Below are 13,036 nucleotides of genomic sequence, written 5' to 3' on the forward strand. Positions count from 1 at the left end.
CGCTATCTACCTCCTCCTTCCCCCAAAGTTCTGATCCATCACTAATGAGCCTTATTGTCACTACTGATGACATTGGAGAGGCTCCAGCACATCTTATGTTCTCCATTCCTTCTCTCAGCTCTTCACCTTTTTTCTTAAGAAACTCTTTTATTTATTTACTTACTTATGCATTCTTGTATCCTACTGTTATCTGAAAACAGATTTCGGTTCAAAGTGGCTTACAGTTTATATTTAGGTGAAATTACATTAGTGTTTTACATTTATTGCGTAGGGACGTCATCGATAGCTTGTGTAGTTATCTGTAGAACTTTTTGAAAAGGTAGGTTTTCAGTTCTTTTCTGTAGATAGTTAGTGATACTTTTTATGGCTTTTGGTATTGAGTTCCACCATTTGGAACACAGGTAGCTAAATCCTGCTGTGTAGATGGTTTTGCACATTGTGTTTCTGCAGTTGGGGAGGTGGAGAAGTAGGTAACTTCTGTTTTCTGGGTTTGCATTCCTTCCTTCACCAAATTTCCACATGTTCTGCTTTCTCAGTCCTTCCTGAAGTCACATGCTTCATTTAAGCAGGTTGCACAAAATAGTGTTGCTTTCTGCTTAGATTTAAACTCTAGCTGAATCTTTTTCCCAGGAAAGAATGAGATCAGGGCCAACCCAAGGGTATCTGACACCTTAGCCAAACCTTCAGGTATGCACTCCTCACTCAGGGGTGGCTCAAAAGCCCTCCACTTTTCCCGTGTTCAGCATCCCTTTCCTTCCCTACTCTTCTGTAGTCAGCATCTTGCTTGCCCTACCTGTCATGTCCAGCATATTTCTGTTTTTCTGCCTCTCCATCACCCAACCCATAGTGTCCAGAAACTTCTCTTCCTTTCCCCCTCTGGGGGTGGAACAGATGCAGGAGTCAGCATGTCTTCAAAAGACATGCTGTTAGTACAGGGCCTGCTGAATTCTGCCTCTCTTGCTGTAGTGAGGCTTGTCTAGACATGACATGCTGACTGCCACATCAGTGCTGCCCCCTCCCCCAAAAAAAAAAAAAATTGTGCCATCCTAGGCAGACATGTAGCCTGCCTAATGGTCAGGCAAACCCTAAGTGGGATGGCTGTGGCATTGTCTGGAAATAGGAAGATCTGGATTCTCTGCAAGAGCTGTTTCAGCAACTAGAAATGGAACCCATATGTGTGTGTTTGTGTGTGTGTGTGTGGGGGGTGCATACTGGATCTGGTGCTTAAGAAAGGAGACATTAATCGGTATAATGGAAAGCCGATTTTGGACGTTTTCAACTGCACTCCATCGCGGAAGCGTACAAAGTTGACGGGGGCGTGTCGGAGGCGTGGCGAAGGTGGAACTGGGGCGTGGTTATCGGCCGAGGAGAGATGGGCGCCTTTCGCCGATAATGGACAAAAAGTATGCGTTTGTAGCTAGAATTTAGGGCACTTTTCCTGGACCCTGTTTTTTCACAAATAAGGCCCCCAAAAATGCCCTAAATGACCAGATTACCACCAGAGAGAATCGGGGATGACCTCCCCTGACTCCCCCAGTGGTCACTAACCCCCTCCCACCACAAAAAAATGATGTTTCACAACTTTTTATTTTCACCCTCAAATGTCATACCCACCTCCCTGGCAGCAGTATGCAGGTCCCTGGAGCAGTTGTTAGGGGGTGCAGTGGACTTCAGGCAGGTGGACCCAGGCCCATCCCCCCACCTGTTACAATTGTGCTGCTTAATGCTTAGTCGTCCAACCCCCCCAAACCCACTGTACCCACATGTAGGTGCCCCCCTTCACCCCTTAGGGCTATAGTAATGGTGTAGACTTGTGGGCAGTGGGTTTTGAGGGGGATTTGGGGGGCTCAACACACAAGGGAAGGGTGCTATGCACCTGGGAGCTCTTTTACCTTTTTTTTTTTTTTTTGTAAAAGTGCCCCCTAGGGTGCCCGGTTGGTGTCCTGGCATGTGAGGGGGACCAGTGCACTACGACTCCTGGCCCCTCCCACGAACAAATGCCTTGGATTTATTCGTTTTTGAGCTGGGCGCTTTCATTTTCCATTATCACTGAAAAACAAAAACGCCCAGCTCACAAATTGTCGAATACAACATGGACGTCTATTTTTTTTCGAAAATACGGTTCGGTCCGCCCCTTCACGGACCCGTTCTCTGAGATAAACGCCCATGGAGATAGATGTTTTCGTTCAATTATGCCCCTCATTGTCTCTGATGTGATGCTGGGTGATCTCTGGGTTCAGTATTACACCACATATGATGTGGTTCATCCAGTGGTGTAGCCAAGGGTGGGCTCGGGTGGGCCCAGGCCCACCCTCTTTGGGCTCAGGTCCACCCAGTAGCAGTACACCTATGATTTGGTAGGCAGAGATCCCCAAGCCACACCAGCTGAAAACTCCCAACAACTGTCCCTCCTGCATACCTTGAAAATAGCAGATCTTTGCGTGCATCGAGCAGCGACTGATACATACTGTGCACTGGCCCCACAGTCTTCCCTCTGATGTATTCCCACCTATGCAGAAACAGGAAGTTTCATCAGAGGGAAGGCTATGGGGCCAACATGAGCAGTGTGTATTAGTTGCTGCTCGCTCCGGTGAAAATCTGCTATTTAAAAGGTATGCGGGGGAGGGGGGATGTTTGAGAGACCATATGGCATAGAGGCAAGAGAGGGAGAGACCAAATCACTGTGGGATAGGGAGGAGTTCTTATGCCTACCCATCTTGGGCCCAGGCCCACCCAAAATTGAGTGTCTGGCTACGCCCCCGGGTTCATCCAAAATGGAGGGTGCTAAACATCAGGAAAGCTAACTTTGTCAAGATGGCAGGAAGAGAAACCTAGGGGAAGTAGATGAGCAGTATGGGGGCGGGGGGGGAGGGGGTGGAGGGAAGAGACTGAAAAGAGGTATTGTGAGGGCAACAAATCTCTGTTAGAAATCAAATTAAGAGAAGAAATAGGTTGCTATGGTTTTCTAAAGAAGTAGCTGACAAAATAAGGACAAAGAGGTTAGGCTTTATAAACTACAAAAGATCACGCATCAATATCTGGAAAAGCTAAGAGAAGCTGAGAAAATAGGCAGGAAGGCGAACATGGGGGAGGGGGAGTGAGGAATCCCAACCAGCTACGGTATTTATATTTTAAATTGAGTTTGGGAGGGGATGGAGAATAAATTTTGTGCCCACCGATTTTGCTTGTAGTTCACCCACAGTGTGTAGTTGGCTACACCACTGGTTCACACCCTTTCCTAGCCTGTCCCTGTTCCCCTCCCCCCATCCACTTTCTTTTTGTTTACAGCTTAATCCCTGAAAATATGTGTACTTTGGACAAAGATAAGGATAAGGGAGATATGGTGGAGATGTTTTAAATACCACCAAGATAGAGATGAACAGGAGGCGGGCCACTTTCAAGGGTAAGGTGGCACTGTAATGACGGTTCATAAGATGAGGTTGAAAGGGGAAAGACTCAGGAGTAATGTAAGGATGTGTAGAACAGCCTTCCAGTGAAGGTGTGAAGACAGGATTGTATCTGAATTTAGGAAAGCATGGGACAAGCACAGAGGGTGTCTAAAGGAGAGGAAGGGATTGTCGAGCTTAGTAGTTGGTGTTGATAAGCAGACTGAATAAGCCATATTCTCTTCATCTGCTGTAATTTCTTGTTCTATGTCTAGAATAAGCAACGCTGATGCTAATAGTCTTAAAGCCTAATAATAGAGCTTGTACCAGAAGGTCTGCACTTAACTGGGTTTTTATACAGGGATGTTTATATGCATATTCAAATGGCAAAATGTGATTCTTAAAGAAAATGGAGGGGAGATCACTGAGGGGCCCTTTTACTAAGCTGCGTAAGCGTCTATGTGCCCCCAATGCGCACCAAAATGGAGTTACTTCCCAGCTACCGCGTGGCTCTTTTGGTAATTTCATTTTTGGCACGCGTCCGATATGCGTGTCCGAATAATTTTCGGACCCGTGTATCGGATGCACGTCAAGTGTCATTTGAGGCGTGTAGGTCATTACCACCCAGTTACCGCGTGAGACTTTACCACTAGATCAATGGATGGCGGTAAGGTCTCAGACCCAAAATGGACGGGCGGCAATTTTCATTTTGCCGCATGTCCATTTTCGGCAAAAATTTTAAAAAAGGCATTTTTTATAGGTGCGCTGAAAAATGATTCTGTGCGCTGTGAAAAGGGTCCATTGCTTCCCAGCAAAGTGGAGCCGTCCACCAGCTGTTTGCCAGATATCACCACAACTGCAGACAATGGCTAGGTTAAACGATTTTTATTATCAAGCCAATAGCAGCTGTCACCAACTTCAGTACATAGGTTATCCCCAAACAAACAGCTTCCAACCACATAGGTTTTCAGTAAAGCAGGTAAATAAAGCAGTCTTCCCAAATACATCAGGCTTCCAATAAAGCAGGTTTCCAAATACATCAGGCTTTCAATAAAGCAGGTTTCTCTCACCTCCAACACCCTTCCAAACCCTCAGCAGCTGGCCATCCCTGCCTAGGAACTCTCCCACTCCATAGAGGCTTCTCTCCCCCCCCCCCCCTGGGATTCCTCTCCCCCCTGATCTACCCCTCCTTCTATATAATCCATCCAATCATCGTCTTCCCTCTCCATGGGCCCCTCTCTATTCCAGCTGGGCCGCATGGTATATTGATTGCGTATCCAGGGGAACTGACCTTCTTCCCTCCGCCTCCCCCTAGGGCGGAACGAAAATATAGGCTCAGCCTGGCTATCCCCCTGGCTCCCTCTGCTGGAGCTAGGAAACCAGATTACTCTCTGCCTCCCTCCTTGCAATGGCTTCTGGTACTTGTATTTCAGGGTCTAAATGCTTCATCCCAGCCACCCTGGCAGTAGCCTTGTCACAGCGCGCCCAAAACACGCGTCTCCACTACCGCAGGTCATTTTTCAACGCGCCTTTGTAAAAGGACTCCTGAATGCCATTGCTTTGCACCTAAGAGATTCTCTACACACACTATGGAGAAGTGCAGTAAATCTAGTGTGTAGGTAAGGTAAGTAAAATACAAATCAAATACGGTAAGAACAGGCTAGATCACTAATGTATTTTTTAAAAGGAGAGAATCCCTCAGAAACCTGACGAACTGAAAAGTCCCAGGCTTGCAACTGGTCTAATGAAGAGCCGTTGCTAAGTTTCTATCATGGGGATTGTCTTGACTCTCCTACTTTTTTAAAATAATTTAAGGTGCTCGATGCTATGATTCAAAATAATAAGCATTCAAAACAAAACCTCAAAAGGCTGAATTTTGAAAGCGCCAGTGGGAAAAGAGCAACACTTAAGTCCAACGGCGCCACCGTTTCACCTTCAAGTGGCTTCCTCAGGGACGAGTGCTGCTATCCATAAGCGATATTATTCAAGTTACGTTCCTAAAGCAGCACCATTTTTAGGAGCGTAGCTTTCATTCAGCCTTTTGAGGTTTTGTTTTGAATGCTTATTATTTTGAATCATAGCATCGAGCACCTTAAATTATAAAAAAAGTAGGAGAGTCAAGACAATCCCCATGATAGAAACTTTGCAACGGCTCTTCATTAGACCAGTTGCAAGCCTGGGACTTTTCAGTCCGTCAGGTTTCTGAGGGATTTTCTCCTTTTAAAAAATACATTAGTGATCTAGCCTGTTCTAGATTCTGTACACACACTGGGTGTAGCTGTCACTCCCAGGAGGTTGTCAGGTAATTCCCTCATGTGCTTCAGTTAATGATTAAGCATGATGCTGGGAAGAAGAGAGGGGAAGTGGACTACATACAGCAGAAAGGAAGAGATCATCGTTTTTCTTGGTGAAAAGCTGGGAGTGGTCAGTGACCTGGCATGAGATCTCTGTAGTTTTTTCAGCTTGCTGTAAGTAAAGCCCATTCCTCCTCTGTGCATTGTGTATGACAAAGTTTGATTGGCTTTGTATCGCTTGGACATGAGATCGGTATTTTGAGACCCTGTCCCCCCCCCCCCTCAAATTGCATACCAGCTGAGACAGACTCTTGACATTCCATGATGTGGCGTTCTTGCATGAAAGGGTTAATTTGCAAGCCCCTTTCCACTTGTGGCTTGTTGGCTTGTAATCAGCTAAGATGGTATATTCTAAAGTGCTCAGAGGAAATTCTTGGTCATTTTAAGGAGACTTCTCATGTCAACACTGGCATGGTGCTTCTGTGATTGCCATTCTATGAAAAGTATTATTATTATTAATATTTGTATAGCGGTACCAGACGCAGCAGCGCTGAACACCTGACACAGAGAGACAGAATTATCTAAGGGGTGCACTAGGATGTTAGCCTGTGCCTTGTGGGATGAGGTTTACATGTGTGTATTTTAGGAGCAAGAAACTGAGGGGTCTTTTTACAAAGGTGTGTTGAAAAATGGCTTGTGGTAGTGTAGGCACGGGTTTTGGGCGCAAGTAGATCCATTTTTCAGCGCGCCTGCAAAAAAATGCCTTCTTTTTTTTTTTGCCGAAAATGGATGTGCAGCCATAGACCTAGTGGTAAAGAATTTGGGTGGTAATGACCTATGCGTGTCAGATGCCACTTGGCGTGCGTCTGCTACGCACGCCAGAAAAGAAAAAATATTTTTTTCAGATGCGCATAGCAGATGCGCGGCAAAATTGAAATTACCACAAGGGCCATGCAGTAACCGGGTGGTAACTCCAATTTGGTGCGCGTTGGTACCTAAGCAGCTTAGTAAAAGGGGCCCTGAACACGTAAAGAGGCTGAAGCACAAACACTAATTGATAATGTAGCTCTGTTTATGTGTTACACAAGTAAAGGATAGAATGTAACCTAGGCTTATCATACAGTGCTTATTTCTCTCTGTTTCATGTCTGTCTCTTTTACATCTGGGAGGAAGAAGGCCTGTAACCATGGTCATGGATGGAATCTGCCTTTTGGCTATGGTCTTCTCCATGATGACACTTCCTTCTAACCTTTATGCTGGAGGTGCTGGCTGGTTTCCACATTACCCCTTGATTTATGGGGGTTCATAGGTGATTATGCCGTTTCTCTGTCATTGCCTGCAGGAAATGCAGAGAGAAAAGAAGGCAAAAGTTTTAAGAAAAAACACCTCCCCAACTATATAGAAACTAATTCCATACTCTCTTCCTTAGACCTCAATTAAAGAGGGGGGGGGGGGGAGTGAAATAAGAATAAGGAGATCAAGGGCCCTGTTTACTAAGGTGCGTTTGCATTTTTAGCATGCCTACAATTAGCCCACGCACTAACCATGTAGATGCCTATAGCGATATTGTAGGCATATACATGGTTAACGCGCTTTAAAGATGCTAACGCGCCTATAATGCAGCTTAGTAAACAGGGCTCCAAATTAGGTAACAAACACAGGAAAGACTTAACCCTATTAAACCCACGTATACTTCTTAGCTTTAACCAGTTGTTTCCATCAATCCACCGGAAAGTTTCTTCATATCCAAAATAGTTCTCAATTGTTCTGGTACATAAAAACACATAATACCTAAATACCGAGCTAAACATTTGCATGGGTATGCCAGTAGAAGAGATGCTCCAAGAGCCCTCGTCTTTTCCCTGAGAACCAAAAATAACTTTCTCCTATCTTGTGTAACCTTTGCTACATATGGATATATCCAAATTCTATGATCCTAAAATACAATCTCATTACTGCATTAAGATCTTGTTCAAATACGAAAGAAACAATAAATGTCCCTCGATTAGATACATCGGTCAAAGAGTATTCCAGTATTGCGGATAAATTTTGAATTCCAGTCTCAATATCTGACCTGGATCACCAGGACCCACGAGCACTGCCCCAACTTGAGAGGAAGGAGGAAGATAATAAATCTTATTAAAAAGAGGAATTGCCGAAAAAGGAAACATCCGCTATATCTTTTTTGAGATACGGCGACTACATACTTACTCACAGGATACTGTAAGCTGTGCAGACCCTTGCTGCATTTAGGTGACTGCAGTTATATCAGGTCTGTGACTGGAGTGTGTAATACAAGGTGTGACAATGTTATGCTAATATTCTAGAATGGAATCCAGGCACCCAGAAGCTGTTTTAGGGGGTCTTTTACTAAAGCTTAGCTCGAGTTATCTGCAGCAGGGCCCATAGGAATAAAATGGTCCCTATTGCAGATAACTCGAGCTAAGCTTTAGTGAAAGACACCCTTATAGAATACACTCTCACCACACAACACAGAGGCACTTAAAATGGAGGTTCTCATATAGGGGGGTGTGATTTGGTATACTGCCTTTCTATGGTTACAGTAGAGGAGTGTGGTAGCCGTGTTAGTCCACTCTTAAGGTTATCAATAGAAATCAAACAAAATAAAACATGGAAAAGAAAATAAGATGATACCTTTTTTATTGGACATAACTTAATACATTTCTTGATTAGCTTTCGAAGGTTGCCCTTCTTCGTCAGATCGGAAATAAGCAAATGTGCTAGCTGACAGTGTATATAAGTGAAAACATTCAAGCATTACTATGACAGTCTGACAGGGTGGGAGGATGGGGGTGGGTCGGAGGTTTGCATGGGGACATCAAAGCATATCATTGATATTCTAACAGGATGGGTGTGGATAGGTGAGGGGTGGGGTGATCAACAGAGACATACAGCTTTATGGTTTATAATGGGCTAGGAACCCCAGGTCCTTGTTAAGTCCTTTCTGTTGGGTGTTAAAATATTCAATCATTCTGACTTCAAAGGTCTTACGTTCTTGTATGGTTTTAAAGTTACCTTTCAGTATTCTCACTGTGAAATCACTGGTACAGTGTCCTGGTTCTGTGAAGTGCTGTCCCACCGGGGTGGGGGCCCTACTGGCCGTATTGTTCATTTGATGTCTATGTAAATTGAATCTTGTCTTAAGCATCTGGCCTGTTTCTCCAATATAACATCCTTCGTTACATTTTTTACACTGAATGATATATACCACATTGGAAGATGAGCAAGTGAAAGATCTCTTTATGTTGAATATCTTTCCTTTGTGGGTAACTGTGGGGTCCTGTGAAATATTTTGGCTTAGTTTGCAACTGGATACATTACAGGGACGTGTGCCCTTCTGTTCCTTTTCAGTCTGTGATGGAAGTTTACTTCTGATTAGCTTGTGTTTTAAGTTGGGTGGTTGTCGGAAGGCCAGTACTGGTGGGGATGGGAATATCTCTTTCAGTAATTCATCCTCCTGGAGTATAGGTTGTAGATCTCTTATGATTTTCCTCAGTTTTTCCAGCTCTGGATTGTATGTCACTACAAGGGGAATTCTGTCTGTGGATTTTTTCTCCTTGTACTGTAGCAGATTCTCCCTGGGTGTTTTGAGGGAGGAGGCAGTATATTCTTGGAGATTATTTTGGGGTTGTAGCCTTTCTGTTTGAAGGATGCACTCAGGCTTTTAAGGTGTCTGTCTCTATCCCCTGGGTCAGAGCAGATACGGTGGTATCTTGTGGCTTGGCTGTAAATGATGGATCTTTTTGTATGTGAAGGATGGAAGCTGGAGTTGTGGAGGTAGCTGCATCTGTCTGTGGGTTTCTTGTATATAGATGTTTGTATACAGCCATCACTGATTGAGACCGTGGTGTCCAAAAAATTGACTTTTTATGGGGAGTAGTCAATTTTGAATCTGATTGTAGGATGGTATGTATTGAAGGCAGAATAAAATTGTTTCAGAGTTTCTTCACCCTCCGTCCAAATCATAAAAATGTCATCGATGTATTGGTAGTATTTTAGAGGTTTGGTCTGGTGTGTATTGTTGTGAATTGAGGGGTCCAGAGCCCCCCAAGAAGGCTGGAGTGACCTTAAATCTGACTCCATCTCTAAATAGCACTAGTACTGGGGTAATCAAGGATTTGTGAAGTTCTAAAAGGAATTGCCACTAAGAGAGACATTAGGTCTAAGGAAAAGATACCAGCCTTATGACAAACTGGATTTAGATTACAAGTTATACAATGCAGCGAAAGATAGCCTGATACAGCAAAAGCATTTATACTTACAGCCTTTCATCATTAAGTGAAGCCCACAAATCATCATTTGGGATGAGGAGTTTATTTACCATGATACAAGTCAAATCAGTGATTGACAACAGGCACGTACAATCAATTAATTATAGGAATATAATAATCCAGCTGCAAACAGGTGTTAATTCCTAATCTTTTATAATTTCTTTTACCAATTAGAGGTTTTACAAGGGAAAGCAATTAGGTAATTTGTCAATTCTGCTGGACACATTGGTTTCCCTTGGAGAGAGAGAGTGGCAACCCTTTTCTCTCTAACTTAAACCAGGAAATACCCTGATTTTTATAGGTGCCCTCAGGATATGGATAATATGACAGTAGATATACCTGATTGGATCTATGCTAATGTCATGGTTGTCACTGATTGGCTCATGCTAATGAGTAGCTTCTATCTTGCTACCATGGTTTTGTCTTTAGCTCGCTTGACCACAAATCTTAAGCAAGACCCTGCATCCAGCTACACCTTTCCTTTCTCACACCATGGCTGACCACAATCCTGCTCACAGGAAAGTCTCATTTCTCAACTTGTTTTTCTAACTTACATTAGAGAAAATTCCACTTTGTAACAGATACGGCTTCCATTTTGTGCTGAAATCCTCCATTTCGTTTCCATATCTATTGACCTAACTTTTCCTAATTTAGCTTATTTAGGCCTCAATCCGGGCTACAAACTAGGCCATACTTTTCCAGTAAGCTCCCAGTTATGTCAGCCATCAGATTTCTGACTCAGCCAAGGTCTGTAATGGCCTGAGCTCTATGACTGGGCCCGCCACCATTCCAGTGGGGGGGTCTCTGGCTGTACCATAATTATACATTCCCCACTTGTCACCCCATCTGGGAAGGGGTGACACAAAGCTCGTCAAGCTTGTCATCATCCATTCCAGAAGGTGGCAAGCTATCAAACGAGAGGGCGAGTTTTGGTCTTACAAATTGCTAGAAGGTATGGTGCAAGATAGGAAACTTCATTCTCAGGTGATATATTATTTGGGGCGCATGGAATTCCCTTTATATTACCCAATCCCTTGGGCCTTAATCATGATGTCACCCCTCTTGAGACTTGCTCAAACATGTGGTAAGAAAGGTTTTATGAATGGGACAAATCCATGAGTTCATCTACAAAATCTCTTGAAGTATCGGTATGTGGGTAATAGCAATTTCAGGTGGATCATGCTAATAAACACTTTCAGGTCTTTCTATGGCTTCTATTGTATCTGTAGCATAGTGCATGGGGAGATAATCTAATGTATCTGTCTCAGTGGTCCTTGGAAGGAATAGTGGTTTTGATTAAGCATTGTTATGGGCTCAACAAATATATGGTTAGTACTCTGATTGCAGGCTGTTTTAGGTTGTAGGTATTCAGAATCCTTAAACAGGTCGGAATTCCTGGACCTTACTATTACTCATCATTGGCATCCAATCATGAGCACTAAAAAGTGGATAGCAAGTATGAGGTTGCCTCATACAGCAAAAATGGTCAATCCTAGGAAAATTTATATTAACAAAGGACATGCATGGATCTTGACATATGCATAATGACCTGGAAGTATGGGAAGCATTTTATATATCCGTTACCCCACTTGGAGCTTAGTCAAACCTACAGAAAGACATGCAGCTTAGGTAAGCCTACACCAAAGTTAAACAAATGCATAACTGGTTGATACTAACAGGGTTTACACCTACATTATGATATCTTAGCCAGTATTAGGGTTTGTTGTTACCCCTGTGTCTGAGCAATATCAACTTCAATTTAAATTACATAAATAGAAATGGCAGAAAAGAGTTTCAAAACCAATACAACAAGAGAAAATAAAGACAATTATAGTCCAATTCTGACTGTCCATTCATAATAGAGAGTCATTAGCTAGAAAGGGAATAACAAGAAAAACAAAATAAAATTGAACTTTTCAATCAGGATTATGGCTAAACTGGAAATAAAACAAAATATGAGTCTATAATGTCCATAAACAGCAACAGTAAATCTCTAATTAAGTATCAGTTGGTTCTCTTTCATCGATCATGGTTGAGGCGGTGGAAGCGCTGAAGAATCTGGACGGAGGTCTGGAAGATCTAACAGGGCTGGATTTTCACAGCGACTTGGGCAAGGAATCAGTAGAAGTGACAGTCTTAATACTAGGAATTGAGATTTGTAGAAGTGTGTCCCGGGGAAAATTGACGTCTCAGCCACTGTATTAGAAAACTCCGCTGTTCCCCGGAATCAATCGTTAACATGCCGCATTGCGCATGCTATCGAAAGGTTCCTTAAACTCAAAAGCCCCATCCCGCCCTGTTCTTTTGGCGTGAGGATCACTGACAGAAGCAGTCTGGGACGTTTGCCCCGCCAGAGAAAATTTTGCGTTAGCCTGTTTAAAACCCGCTCCTCTTTCCATTTCAAAAACAGTGGAAGCTGTTGAAAAAGGTAAAGCCACCTCGGAGCCATAAGCATGTTAAAGAGTGCAATCCGCCCCCATAGAGAGAGTGGAAGAGCTTGCCACAGCGTCAATTTAAGTTTCATGCTTTCCATCATTGGGCCAATATTGAGTTTATATAGCTTCGACAGGTCCCGTGGAATTACTATTCCCAGATATTTTAGTTCTGTATCTGCCCAACGTAGCGGGAAACTCCCCTGCCAAGTATTTTGCAACCCAGCATCTAGGGCAAGTGCGCATGACTTCTGAAGGTTCAGCGAAAACCCCGAGAGAGCCCCGTATCTCCCCACAACTTCCAGAACGTGTCGCAAAGACACCTGGGGCTCCCTCAGGACCAGCAGAATGTCATCCGCATAAGCCAGTGTTTTCACCTCTTCACCCGCAATGTTCACCCCCTTAATTTCTCCTGCACCATTCAGAGCCCATATCAAGGGCTCCAAGGAAAGATCAAATAAGAGGGGCGACAGGGGACACCCCTGTCTTGTTCCCCTGCGAACCGGAAACCAATCAGATCTCCCCCCATTTGCTACTATTTGTGCCCCTAGCCCTTCATATAGTGCTCTTATAGGGCGAATGAATCTCTCTGGAAACTCCATCCACTCTAGCACCCTGAACAGATATCTCCA

At 43.8% G+C, this 13,036-nt stretch overlaps 1 protein-coding gene across 3 annotated transcripts in view; it reads left to right on the plus strand.

The window, feature by feature from the left end:
- TMEM45A (transmembrane protein 45A) overlaps positions 1-13,036 on the plus strand; it is an 80,639-nt gene that overhangs the window by 33,338 nt on the left and 34,265 nt on the right. The window contains exon 1 of one of the 3 annotated variants that reach the window (XM_030204081.1): positions 5,750-5,854. The exons of the other annotated variants lie outside the window; for them this stretch is intronic. The gene's annotated coding sequence lies outside the window, so the exon portion shown is untranslated. Of the gene's footprint in view, positions 1-5,749; positions 5,855-13,036 lie in introns of those variants that run through there. 3 annotated transcript variants of the gene reach the window in all.

Source organism: Microcaecilia unicolor, chromosome 5, assembly GCF_901765095.1.
Source record: "Microcaecilia unicolor chromosome 5, aMicUni1.1, whole genome shotgun sequence".
Lineage (NCBI taxonomy): Eukaryota > Metazoa > Chordata > Amphibia > Gymnophiona > Siphonopidae > Microcaecilia > Microcaecilia unicolor.